The 14,401-nt window shown below is 37.3% G+C and overlaps 1 long non-coding RNA gene across 1 annotated transcript in view; it reads right to left on the bottom strand.

The window, feature by feature from the left end:
- Positions 1-1,283: 1,283 nt before the first annotated feature.
- The window catches only part of LOC134761130 (uncharacterized), a 96,639-nt gene continuing 83,521 nt past the window's right edge, over positions 1,284-14,401 (bottom strand). The window contains exons 4-5 of the long non-coding RNA XR_010139417.1: positions 8,712-8,861; positions 1,284-2,215 (exon numbers count right to left, since the gene is read on the bottom strand). This is a non-coding gene — a long non-coding RNA (uncharacterized LOC134761130). The remainder of the gene's footprint in view (positions 2,216-8,711; positions 8,862-14,401) is intronic.

Consider the following 14,401-nt stretch of genomic DNA (forward strand, 5'->3'; position numbering starts at 1 on the left):
TGAACTCCTTACAGACAAGGCCACGTTGTATCATTCAAAAGAATTTTTTTAGGTCAAATTTATATACAATGAAATACAAATTTCACATGTACATTAAATGAGTTTCAACAAATGTGCATGTTTACATAGCCCAAATTCCTATCAAGATTAGAACCTTCCCACCACTCCAGGAAGTTTCTTCATATCTATTCTCAGCCAATCCCACCACACACCCCGAGTCACCCAGTGTTCTGATGTTTTTCCATGTAGATTATATTTTCCTGTTCTAGAACTTTATATAAATGGATTAGTGCAGTATGGATTCATTTGTACAAGGCTTTCTTCACACATCAAAATGTTTTCAGGGGACATTCATACTGCTGGGTGTAGCAATAGCACATTGCTCTTTATTGCTGAGTAGTAATTCATTGTTTAGCCATTCTCAAATAAGAGACTTCTAGTGTACCCAAAGCGGCTTTGAACACTCTTGTACAAGTCTTTTTAGGAATATGTTTTTTCGCGTATCTTGAGTAAATACTTTGAAGCAGAATTACTGGGAGTTATAGTAGTTGTATATAAAAAGAAACAGACATACCTTTTTCCAAAATACGTGTACCATTTTACCTTCCCATCAATAATGTATGAGAGTTCTTCTTCCTCCAAATCCCCTCCAACATGTATTACTTTTGGCCTTGCCATGCTGCTGGGGGTGTAGTAATATTCTCACTGTGCCAATAACGTTGGGGTTTTATTTCACATTTCGGTATTAGACGGTAATCTTCCATAGCACTCATGTTATAGCTCTTTTAACAGAAGATTGTAATTGTTCTTGTTTGTCACCTCACCTAGAATGAACTCCTTACAGACAAGGCCGTGTTGTATTATTCTTTATTTTTTTGCTAGTATTTAGCCCAGTGACTGTGTTCAATAAATGCTTGTTTAATTTAATTGAATCAAACATGTTCCTGCTGGCAGTTCTAGCAGCGGAGAAGTCAGCATGGAAGCATCTCCCTCCCCCTTCTTGTCTGTTTTTAGAGGATCAGTTTGCCAGTGGCAGTATGAATACAGAAAAGAATGACAGTCCCACAGTAGGAAAAACAGCATGGTATGTTCCAACTGAAAGCAGATATAAGCTGGGAGTTGACTCTTCCTAATATTTAGATACATATTTCAGAGTAAAACTTGACTCTGAGATAAACATTTCAGGTGGGTTTTTATCAATTATATTTCAGCCATCTGGATTTTTGCTAACAGATACCACAGACAACTACAATGTGGATAATAATCAGAAAGTAAAGCACAACTTCCAGGGAATAACAAAGCGTATTTTATTTCCTTGAAAACAGCACAAAGCTGAAGGCTAAAGGCTGTTTTATTTGTATGTAGTAATCCACAAGAAATGTGATAAAATCTTTGAAGCATATTATGTTCTTGTGATATACCAAAAGAAAAAAAAAGAAAAGAAAATCAAACAAAGCAGCAACACAGCTTTGGCTTAGAAACATCTGAAAATAGTCATATACAATGGCTCTGAGTTTATTCATATAAGATTGAAACATTATTTGTCAATTTACTTCCAAGAGTACATGGATGGAAAGCAAACTTTACAAAAAACTATAAAGATGAGAAATGCAAATGATTTGTGAAATTATGACAAATCAAGAAATTCTTTTGTTGTAACAAGGAAATAGATGATATGTTAGAAACATTTTCAAAGAGAAAGTTATTATTTGCATTATCCCTAAGTACTTCTGGTCCACAGTATTTTTCAAACATTTATGAAATATTAATATATAACCAGGTACCAGGTACCAAGATCTGATATATGCCATTCAGAATATGATATCTGAGAATGAAGCGATTCTACCTGTTAGAATTCTTTTCACATTTCTTCTCATTCCTTTGCTAAGATTTGAAAGATAGTACTCTATTCAGGAGAAGGGAAAAGTGGATTATGAAAATACATTGAATGCCTTCTATGGCAGGCTCTACTAGTTGTCCACAAAATGTTTTCCTTTCTGGAATGGCTCTAGGCCATTGGTGAGACACGGGTATATTTTGTAACCCTCCTTGCATTGAAGAATAACCACATATTGATTCTCAGGAGAAAAGTGTGAACAAAAGTGATGCAGACTACCTTCAGGGCAAAACTTTAATGAAGAAAACAAGGCTTCTCTGCTGTATGTCTTTCCCTAGGTTTGAAGGGAGAGGATTCCACGGTGCTTGGACGGTAAAGCTACAAGGTAAAAGAAGCAAAGTCCTCTACTCATACACAGACAATATGCAGCCTTCTTACCAGGAATACCTGCACTCAACTGTTGAGTGATGACTTTTATTTTGTTAAACTACTGAAGCTTTACTAACTATAAAACAAAGGGCCAATGGTGACCTTTGTTACTTCAATATTCTAACCAAGTTTGCACAGCTTAGAACAACAACAGCAAAACTAGGATTTTAACCCAGGTCTGCCCGGCTTCAAAATCTAGACTACAAATTAAGCCCATACATCATCGTAAGTCATAACATAAACTTTTCAGAAGTATAGGAAACCTTAGAGATAATTAAGTGCAAAGTTGCTAATTTTATAAAAGAAAACTGTGTTTACGTGATTTAGTGGACTTCACATAGGTCTCCAAGTGAAACAAGAAAAGTTCCCGTGTCCCCCTCGCAGGGTGTGCAATGAGGGTGTGGCTCACTTCTTCAGTGCCCTGCTACTCAAACCTCTAGCGGAGCATACAGACTGGCAGGCTGTAGGGCTCTGACTCCACAGCAGTGTCTAGGGGTGAATGTTTACAGCTCCTGAAGCCCCAGTGGGCATGTGTTACAGGGTGCTCTGTAGTTTTGCTCTTTTAGTTTGCCGTCTATAGGCGGCTTCTGTTAACCAGCTCAATTAGACCCTCTACCTTGTTGCAAGGACAGAGGGCTTTCTGTATCCCGGGTTCTTGCCTTGGTGTACTGGAAGAGTCGGATCACATCTGGGCTTGAAGAAGAAGTGCAAGGTCTTACTGAGTGGAAGTAGCTCTCAGCAGATGGGGGAGCCAGAAGGGAAGTGGTTTACCCCTGGAGTTGGGTCGATAGGTGGCCCGGGCTGTCCTCCCACTGTCCCAGCCACACTCCACGTCCTTCTGCTAGTCAATGGCCTGCCGGCATTCCAGTGCCTGTCAGTGTGCTCTTCTGCCGGCGTGAACCCCTCAACGTCCTCCTGATGTCCAGCCACTTGTCTTCTTCCGTTGATGTGTTCCTCTGCCATCCAACAGTTTCTGCCTGCCTGCTAGGGTCTCGGGAGTTTTTATAGGTCTGGCATGGGGGCATGGCAGGCCAGGGTGGTCTTGGAAAATGCCCACATTTGGGCGCCACGGCAGAAGTGCTTGTCCTCACCTAGGTCCCTAGGGATAGAGTCCTAGCCAGGGACCACACCCTCCTCTACCTAGCATTTCCCTTCCCCACTTCCGTATCATTTAAAGGGACCACGCTCTTCCCTTCCCAGCACTCCCTATCATAAGCAACAAATTTGGGAAAAGCAGATCCAATATGCTTTTTACTATATCATAATATTGAAATGAGAAATATTTATTTAAAAAGGCTCAATTTATAATATATATTAATTAATGCAAGGAAGTAATTTTCATTATATTTAGAATTTATCCCTGACTTTATTACAAAAATATGTTTACTCAGAAAGGACAGAAATAGCTTTGCATGTCACTTTCTCTTCTTGTTTATCATGTGTCTTCTGTTTTATGTATTTGTAAGCATTTTACCCACTGGAAGAAGGCTTATAATTACTTTTAAGCTACTGAGTTTTCATCATGTCATGCATAAAATACTGTAGAGTGAAACAACTATTCTTCAACATAGAATCATGAATTGTAGCCATCGGAAAACTTTTAGAGCTCATGTTATAAACTTCTTATTTTACAGCTAAGGAAACTGAGGCTTAGAGAGTTGAAATAATTTTCCTAAATATACAAAACTAATTACTCATGAAGCTGAAATAGACTGCAGATATCAGCCTTTTTTCCTAACTTACACCCTCAAATATGAAATAAAATACTAATTTTAGAATTTTTTGGTAACAAATATACCCAAGCCAAAATAAAAAAATCATAGAAATTAAGAAAAATAATAGGGTAATACATCTCAATTTGGATATTCATCATAGTAAGAAAAAGTCATGGTAATCAAAGAGATTATGGGACAATAATTGTAAAATGGACATTAATATCTGCTAACAAATGTGTAGTGTAAAACTGGTTCCATTACTAGGATTCCACATAATAACTATCTTTATTATGTCTATGATTCTATTGTAGTTACAGTCTTTTCAGGTCTACTAAAAGAAGGCTTTGTTCTAGTTATAAGAAAGTATATATAAAGTATATATAAACCTTGTTATTTGGTTTTTTTTCTAACACAATTCCCATGAAGTATCATCAAAAAACACTATGTCAGAGAGAACAAAACCTCCCACAAGTCTCTTGCTCATTGTGCAATTATCAAAAAAAAGTGGTAAAATCTATGCACATTTGTTTCCAATTTCAGTTTAAGGGACCAGGCTGTGAAATCATAAATCATGAGTCTCTGTAACCATCTTGCTGGATGAACACCAGCATGAGAAACCCTGGAGTGCTCATTAGCCCAAAGTTTTGGCTGCTCAGGACTCACATCAGTTACCCAACAGTGGGCGTTTGATGGGAAAAATCTTTGCAGGGGTTTCTGAAAACTCCACTACTGAACATTTGCCAACTATAGAATAAAAGCATGTATTGGTCTTCCAGAAAGAAAATGAGCATTTATTTTCATACTATTATTGAAAGCCTGACAGATGCAATTATGAAAGTTCTCTGATTAAGGATAGGAGACTGCTGTAGGACAGAGACTTAAAGGAGAGTGAACTGTAAATTATCACAATTTGGCTTATTTTTCCTTTTTTTTTTTTTTTGAGGAGTCTCTCGCTGTCTCCCAGACTGGAGTGCAATGACACCATCTCAGCTCACTGCAACCTCCGCTTCCCGGGTTCAAATGATTCTCCTGCCTCAGCCTCCGAGTAGCTGGCATTACAGGCTCCTGCCATCACATCCAGCTAATTTTTTGTATTTTTAGTAGAGATGGGATTTCACTATGTTGGCCAGGCTGGTCTCAAACTCCTGACTTCATGATCCACCTGCCTCGGCCTCCCAAAGTGCTGGGATTACAAGTGTGACCCACTGCACCCAGCCTGGCTTATCTCTCTTATTAGATCATTGCATTTAGTGGACTTAAGTGCAAATGTTGAAAGGCACTGAAGTTTGGTGTGTTTTGCTTAAGAAAGTAAATACAAATACTTAGAGAAATACAAATACTTAGAGTAAGTAATACTTAGAGAAATACTTAGAGAAAGTAAATACAAATACTTAGAGAAAGTAAATACAAAAATAAATAATAATGAATATAATTAAGACTATGGAGAATCCAGCTGAACTGGAAAAAAAAGAACCCTTAATTAAACTAAGCTCTAATTTTCCAAGGCCAAAATTTAATAATTTGATGGGGGTCATTTCCAAACTACCAGGATCAAATGGTTACTGGTGATCTAAGCTGCAAGAGGTAAAGAACCATTATCTAACCTTACTTTTCTTTACACTGCATTTGTGGAAACCAGCATTATGTTTTAGTCACAAGTGAAACTAGAAACTTTTAACTTGGGCCTCAGAAAGCATCTAACTCCACCACCTTCCCAAAGGAACAAAGATTTTGGATAGAAGTGTTGCACCTGCAAGGCTGGACACTGTGGCTCATGCCTGTAATCCCCCCCACTTTGGGAGGCCAAGGCGGGCAGATGACCTGAGGTCAGGAGTTCGAGACCAGCCTGGCCAACCTGGTGAAACCCTGTCTCTACTAAAACTACAAAAAAATTAGCCAGGCGTGGTGGCATGTGCCGGTAATCCCAGCTATTCAGGAGGCTGAGGCAGGAGAATTGCTTGAATCTGGGAGGTGGAGGTTTCAGTGAGTCAAGATCATGCCACTGCACTCCAGCTTGGGCAACAAGAGTGAGACTCTGACTCAAAAAAAAAAAAAAAAAAAAAAAAGAAAGTGTTGCACCTGCTAAATGTTCAACAGTTACTGGTTTTGAGAGACAATCGGGAAAATGCACCTCATCCTATACTCTCATTTTTCATTGCCCAAATTTAGTTCCTTTCCTAAGTGGGTCCTTCTGCTACACTACTACTCAATTCCTCTGCTATGCAACACTGAATATCTCATTGGTATAGCTCTTTATCCTACACAGCTGTAGAGTCTGATGGCCCCAGTTTCTCTACATTCAGAGACATCTTTCCAATATTCAGATTACAGCTGCTTTGCTTTGCCTTACATACGGTAGCTGGTTGTTTGAGGCAGAGAGGTATGTTATATGGAGGCTGTATCTGAAGCTTCAAGATCATTTTAGTATTTAGAAACTCGAGTGTACTGCCAGTTACTGTAAAAGGAGCAGATTTGAGAGTTTCCAAAACGTTAGAAGCAATGTCTTCTCTATACAATTAGTGATGAAAAGTAGTCTACCCAGATGTTTGGCTTCCAATGGCCATTTCAACACTTTGGATTAAGTCATTGTTGGCTGCCTACAATAGCCACAGAACAGGCCTGACTAACAACCTGGATTCTGAAGCTGAGTAGGACTGGCAAAGGGGTAGATCCTGCAAGTTCTCAGTAAGCTTGTTGCCTCCGTTAATTAGACATCTAGTCTCTATAAATCAAGACTTTAAGAATAATCTCTGGTATCCTCAGTTGTGCTACACATAACACCCACTGGAGGAAAAAAGTGAGCAAAATGATAGAAAATATATTCACTATATCAATGTGATCATGAAATAATGTAATGTGAATTGGGCACTTTACAAGTATGATTGTCCTTATGGGATGTGATTCTATGGATAAGAGAATAGAAAGTGACTGACATTCGCTTGTTAAATGCTTTAGTTAATAGACAGGATGCTTACTTTCACTTGAGCATCACGAATTGTTTGGATGCAACATGATTCTGGAACACAGATGTCAGGCAAATTATGCCTTTTAGGTCTGGCCCCTGGCCTTTCTAAGTTCCATGGAAATGTGGGATGATTTTCTATTCCAAATTAGCTAGGGCAAAGCAGAGAGGATTCTGAGGGAGGCATCTTTGCAAGAAGAGTGTCTTTCACGATTTAATTTCCATAGCAATTTAAGGAAATGGTGTGGGGGCGGGGACAGGCAGAGAGATGGTAAAATAATTGCTCAGATCTGACAGGGTGTGAGAAAGCTGAGCAGTTTCATGTGCATAATATTAACCTCCACACATTTCCAAAATGGCCTCTTTATTCAGCAAGAATATTCTCAACATCTATGAATAGCGATTTTGAAACTGAGTGGCATCAATGACAGGTCAGAAAATGCCACAGGGCATAACAATATATATATTTTCAAACTCAATCTGAAGTTTCTTGTAACATCAAGTTAAGTGGTTTTAAAATATATACTGACATCTCTCAAAGATTATAAACTTGTAGTTACTTCTGCCTTCTGTTTTATTAGAAATTCACAGTGACAACAGTCAAAATAAAATCTGACTATGGCTATACACTAAGATGATTCTTTTACATGGAATTTAAACATGTAAAAAGTGGTAAAAATTTGGTTGTTAGACAGAATTCAGTCTTTTATAAAATAGCCTGTGTTTACAAAGATGGCTTTATGCATTACACAGAAGATACAAGGTGATAGTACTTCAAATAATAACTACGAGGTCAGGTGATGAAGTGACTAGAGCATTACCTTTGAAACCAGATTCATGGGGATGTTAGTCCCAGTTCTGCCACTCACTGACAATGAGAATTGGGTGAATCAGTTAACCTCCCGGATCTCCATTTCCTTGTTTGCAACAACAATAATACCACTTTATAGGACTATCAAGAAAACCAGTTTCAGCATAAGTGAGGTTTATCTCACAAGACCATAATATAGAAGGCACTCAATAAATGCTTCTTCTTATTTATTTTCATCCACAAAGAACCACATACTTTTTTTCATTCTGCCTGCCTCATAAAATTAGATAATAAGATTACAATTTATTAAATGAAAAACATGATTCTTATTTTCTTGATCATTAAAAAAATAAGTTAACTTCAGGTGAAATAATGTTGACCAAATTACAATTCTTAGTTCACTTGGTAACATAGTAGCTGACTCACTGACTCCTTCTGTGCTATAAACACAACCTGAGTCCTTCTGAGAATAATAGCTTGAAACTTATATTTAAAATTAGACAGGGCAGCCTGGGCAACATAGCAAGATTTCATCTTTACACAAAAATGAAATAGTAGCTGGGTGTGGTGACACACATTTGTGGCCCCATTTACTCAGGAGGCTAAGCTGTAAGGATCACTTGAGCCAGGGAGGTCAAGGCCGCAGTTGAGTGTGATTGGGCCACTGCACTCCAGCCTCGGTGACAGAGTGAGACCCTATCTCAAAAGAAAAGTAAAATTAAACAGGAAAAATGTTTTAAAATGCATATTGATTGGATGAATCAAAACATTAAAAAAGTACATCCTAGAAAATAGTTTTTGGAATTTCTATCTTTAAAAAAAGAGATTTTAGGTAAAATGACTACTTTTATTTCAGAGACAAAAAAAAAAATCAAGCTCAATTTGGATCACTCCACTCCTTAGGCTAAATAGCTATCAGCCCCTCCATAGCATGTGACAAAATGCCCAAATTCTTACCTGCACATTCGATAAATTGTCCCATTGTTTCTTCTATCCATAACTTTGTTCCATTGTTTCTTCTACCACATTTTCCACACATCATTTTTGTATACCAATGTGTCACTCAAAATGAGCTTCTCATTTCACACATGTCATAATCGAAGACCTCTGTGGATGCAATCACTGTGTTTAGAGTATTTTAGAATCTCCTTTACCATTCTCATGCCATCTACACGTCTTAATCACATAAATTCCTAAAATGTCAGTGCACATAACATGTTTTCCTCAAATCCATTCCAAATTTACATTCCTTCTCTGAAATCTTAGAGAAATTCTTCCTCTCTCTCTCTCGATGGATTATGATGGGAGATTTTATCTCTTTTTGTTGTATTACATTTACTTATTTGTGTCTTTCTACTACATTATAAAATCTTAATAGCAGAAACCATGTAATTCATCTTGATCTGAATAGGCAGGAGTATTAAGTTGAAAGGTGCAGATCTTAGAGAAAGACCTTCCCAGCTTGGACACACCTTTCATTGACTACTGTGTGGCATTGAACAAATTACATCTGCTCTCTTAGCCTTACCTTCTTTGCATGAAAATTCATACAGTTAAAAAAAAAATGAATGAATGTACACTTTCCTAATATAGAAGCAGTGAAGGTAAGGGAAAAACACCCAATTGTTCTGCAAGATTTGAAATTGTTCAATGGTTAAAAACAAACAAAAGACTATCAAAGAGCTATTTCTTATTTCCAGATTGTTTACCAAAGCTGCTTTTCAGAAAACCAAAGGGAAAAGTTGAAAACGGCATTGAAAAGGGCAAAGAGCTTTGGAGTGACAGACAAGAAATCTTAGCAAATGTGGCCCTGATTCTGCCACTTGATGGCTGTGTACTCTCAGGCAAAACCTTCACCAGTCGAAACGTCACCTTCCACCTCCCCAATACGAAGTGAGGGTATGAGAGGTATTAAGTTCTTACAGATTTTCCCCCCTGTGGTAGTAACAGTTGTCCAGTTCAAGCTAGAGGCAAATAATAAGAACCAAGAAGCAAGCAGAAATGCCCAACTCCCACCTCAAGGTCAGAAGACTGCAGTGTAAGCCATTCCATAAGCTCAGACGTCACTTCTACAACAAAGCCTTCCTTAAAGCTACTATCTAGCCCAAGGCAGAGTACTCCTTCTGCTATGAACTAACTTTTGTTTGTACTTTTTTGCTATCACTAATCACCTTGTATTTTCTTATGTATCTAGTATGTCCGTCTCCTCTCACAGTCTATGGATTTCTTGAGGATATGGATCATATGTTTTATTATGTTCGTTACCCCATACAGCTTGTAGCTCAATGAATGTTTCATTATGAATGAGTGAATCAATGAATGAATGAATAAGTGAATAAATAAAAACTTAGAAGAAACAAAAGTTATTAAAGACCCCCAAAATGGAATTTTATATATATGTCAACTAAGGTATATTAAAAGTAGTTGCAATATGTATATAAAATTTCAGCAGTTTTTACCTGGTTGCTTCATGCCTCGATATGTATCTTTCTATTCTATTTGAATGGTATAATTTGCTATGTTCGAACTACTTTAGTTGTGTGTTTCTTGTTTTGTTGTTAGGGAGCTATAAGATAAAGGAAGAAATCGGCACCAGCTTCTGCTGTATCATTGACTTGCTATTTCCAAGTCATGAATATCAACCATAGGCTAATTTGGCTATCTTGCTTTCTGACAACTTTAATTTTAGGCTTTTATAACATTTATAACATTATAACATTTAAGAAAATGTTTTGTACATCACACCATTTAAAAAGCCTAGTTAATGACTTCTCATCGGTATAAATTACAAACTATTTTCCAACAACAACGGGAAGGAACTGTCTCAGTATATTTATATAGGAAGGTGACAGCTGCTTAAGTGTAGGTGACTTACTATCAAATACCAAAATAAATTCACTTAAAAAAAATGTGGGCCATGCGCAGTAGCTCATGCCTGTAATCCCAGCATTTTGGGAGGCCAAGGCAGGCAGATCACCTTAGGTCAGGAGTTCAAGACCAGCCTGGTCAACAAGGTGAAACCGCATCTCTACTAAAAATATAAAAATTAGCTGGGCGTGGTGGCACATGCCTGTAGTTCCAGCTACTCAGGAGGCAGAGGCAGGAGAATCACTTGAACCTGGGAGGTGGAGGTTGCAGTGAGCCAAGATCATACCACTGCAGTCCAGCCTGGGTGACAGAGCGATACTCCATCTCAAAAAAAAAAAAAAAAAAAAAAAAAAAAAAGTATGTTTGGCTCGCTAAATTCTGGTAACAAGATAATGCCTGACAAAAATCAATAAATTAGTAGATGATGTTCATTAAAAGTTTTCTCTCCATGACATCACTCACTTTAATGAACTGATGTCTGCTATTATCAGCTAACATTTCTTAAAAGTAGTTACAAAAGAAATTACCCTTGGAAACCAAAGATTAAAGATAAATAGAACTTTATTTACCTAGTAATTTTGATGTGAAAACAGTTCTCACAGAGGGCTTAACAACTGCTGTCAAAAATAAACTTTCCAAAAGAATTCTAATCTTTTTTTTTTTGTTTTTGAAATGGAGTCTCACTCTGTCACCCAGGCTGGAGTGCAGTGGCACAGTTATGGCTCACTGCAACCTCCACCTCCTGGATTCAAGCAATTCTCCTCCCTCAGCCTCCCGAGTAGCTGGGATTACAGGCGCATGCCACCATGCCTGGCTAATTGTTTATTCGTGCACTACCATATGGCCATATACCTACAGCACACAGACCTTCTTCTCACATTCCTATCAAATCCTGCTATAAGGTTTTATTTTATTTTATTTTATTTTATTGTTTTGAAATGAGGTTTCCCTCTATTGGCTAGAGTGCAGTGATGTGAGTAGCTGGGGCTATAGGTATGTGCCATAACACCAGGCTAATTAAAAAAAAAATAGATGTATATACAAACATACATACACACACACACATTCACACACACACACACATTCACACACACACACACACACACACAGAGTGTAGACATGAGGCCCAGGCTGGTCTTAAACTCCTGAACTCAAGCGATCCTCCCACCTTGGTCTCCAAAAGTGTTGGGAGTACAGGTGTAAGCCACCGTGCCCAGCTCTAAGATTCTTGATTTGTACTGAAACCATTCTGTAGGGACATCCTCCCAGGGTATTTGCATTCTCAAGAGGAAGAAAAGATACTTGGATATATCAGTTTAGTTTTAAATGCTAACAAAAATGATAAGCAAAAGCATCCAGGATTGTCCATGGATGAGGAAGATTTCCAGGGTTCCTGAAGTCATATGCACTACCTGGCCTCTTGTGCCTTGGCATTCAGTTGAATTAGCACCTCAGCCATCACTGTGTCATACTCCATAGGAACAATATTATAATTAAAGACATAATCTTTTAGTGATAGATTATTATGATAATAATAAGCTACATTGCTCATGTGTTTGGTTTATTGGTAGATGCCTTTGTCTAACCAGCAAGTGGACACATGAGGACAGGACATGTGGTATATGTAAAGATGATTCCTGACCCAGAGGACACACAATTAACAAGAGCTCCTGCTGTGGGATGAACACAGTGCAGACTCCATACCTGGCATTTTTTTCTCAAAACAACACAAAACCCCAAGGGTTTAATTAGTTTACCTAAGAAACCACAGCTAGTTTTTAAAGGCATTTAAAGAGACCTCCAACTCTAATACCTATGGGAACCAACGCTCCTTGATGTCTTTCTCAAACTAAATCTCCTATGTTTGATACATACTAAGCTATAGTCATCCTGGTGACTTAAAAAGCATGATTAGTATAACCTGGATGTATTTAGTAAGTTACATAATGTCATGCAGCTCTATTTGTGCCTGAAAAAACAATGAAAATGTTTCCTCTGCTGACATCAAATACTTCACTTGTTCCATTTCACTTTGGTAGTGCTTTCAAAGCCTCTTGAAATTTGGGGCACTCGCTTGAAAAATTATTTGATTATGGGATATACAATTAATTGGTTTTTGCATTTGAATTTATTGCATAAACATTCAAATATTTTTTAAAAAGGATTGTATGTAGTAAAAAACTGTTGCCATGGGAGCTATATCAATCTTTAATATGAACAATAGTATTGTATTTCTAAGGAGGTTTTCCTTCCTTCAAAACCTTTGGATCTGCAAGCCTGTGACGAATTCTGCTTCTTAGAATGGCTCTCAGCCAGGTAAACCTGTATCCCGTGTTCTATGGCACAAGTCTCTTTATAGATTCATTGATTGCAATCATTAGTAGTCTGCTGAAAACTGGAATGAAATAGCTATGAAATAACAGATGCTTGTTTATCTTTCCTCAAGCAGACAACATCGCAGCTACAACTCTCTTTGAAATAACTATGGCATCATGCTCTAATCACAGTTTATGCAAACACCATGCAGTTGTAGAGTGCTCCTCAAGACATTTTTATACAAATTAATTTATTCAATTTTTGAGAACAACACATGGGTTTTAAACATAGAATTATAATATTCATTTTGCAGATGAAGAAACTGTGGTTTCTGGATGCTGAACAACTTGTTTCTGACCACAAAACTAGTAAATGGCAAAATTTTGCTTTTGTATAATAGGCTGTGGACATAGGCATAGGATAATCACAGTTTTAAGTATTCATGGGCCCTCAACAAGGAACATGATTTGTACAAATTTATACAATTTTTGGTCAAAACTTTGAAAAATACTGTGTCTATTAAGACTGATGCTCAGATGTAAGTCGGTTACTAGTGATTGGACCTAGCTAGGTCCACTGGCGGTAGCTACTGCCCAGCAGCTGCACATCAACTTAATTTTATTTTTATTACTTATCACTATTTTCATAAATCACATACATATTGTGAGTTATTCATTTGTTCATCCAAAAGAAATACCTACTAATCAACTCTGTGAGGAGTGCTAAAACGGTGCTGACTTGATCCATGAATTCAAGAAGCCTGCAGCTATGGAACAGCTATTAAGCAAGAAATTAGTAATAAGCTATGACGATAATTCTAAGATTAGATAATTTTTATAAAACTGTGAGATCTAAACTAGGCATTGGCTAGAAATTTCTCCATGGAAAAGGTGAGATATGCAGAATAAGTAGGAATTCCACAGTTTAAAGAGAGGAGGACAAAATAAACAATATTTATTTTATTTTTTGTTTTACTTTACTGCCTTTTGTGCAAGAAAATATATTTAATAATAATAATGTTTATAAATTTAGGGATTTGCCGCAGTCTCAGGATATACCATGGTGAATGTCAAGGGTATATTCTATCCTGAGTTTTCCTTTACCTACTTAACTGGGTTGGTTAGAACATGATGCACTTAGAAAGTCATGAATTTGATTGCATTCCTAAATGATGATGTTTTTCCTTGTCCCAAGCATGTAATCTGTGGTCATAACTCTGTCATAAGAAAGATTGCCTAAGAGAATGTGGATGGAGTAGTGAAATTTAATTACTAGTGTTCAAAAAAAAACAAAATTGAAGTACAGATGCTACTGACATCATACACTTTTCTGTTTACCTTAAATTAAAGACATCAGCTTATTATACAGTTTATACACATACTATAAAAACAGAGTCTTATATTTCTTTCTGTAGTGGTTGGAACAAAGAATTCATGTTAATTTGTATTGCTTCTTATAAACAT

Source organism: Pongo abelii, chromosome 2 (genome assembly GCF_028885655.2).
Source record: "Pongo abelii isolate AG06213 chromosome 2, NHGRI_mPonAbe1-v2.0_pri, whole genome shotgun sequence".
Taxonomy (NCBI): domain Eukaryota; kingdom Metazoa; phylum Chordata; class Mammalia; order Primates; family Hominidae; genus Pongo; species Pongo abelii.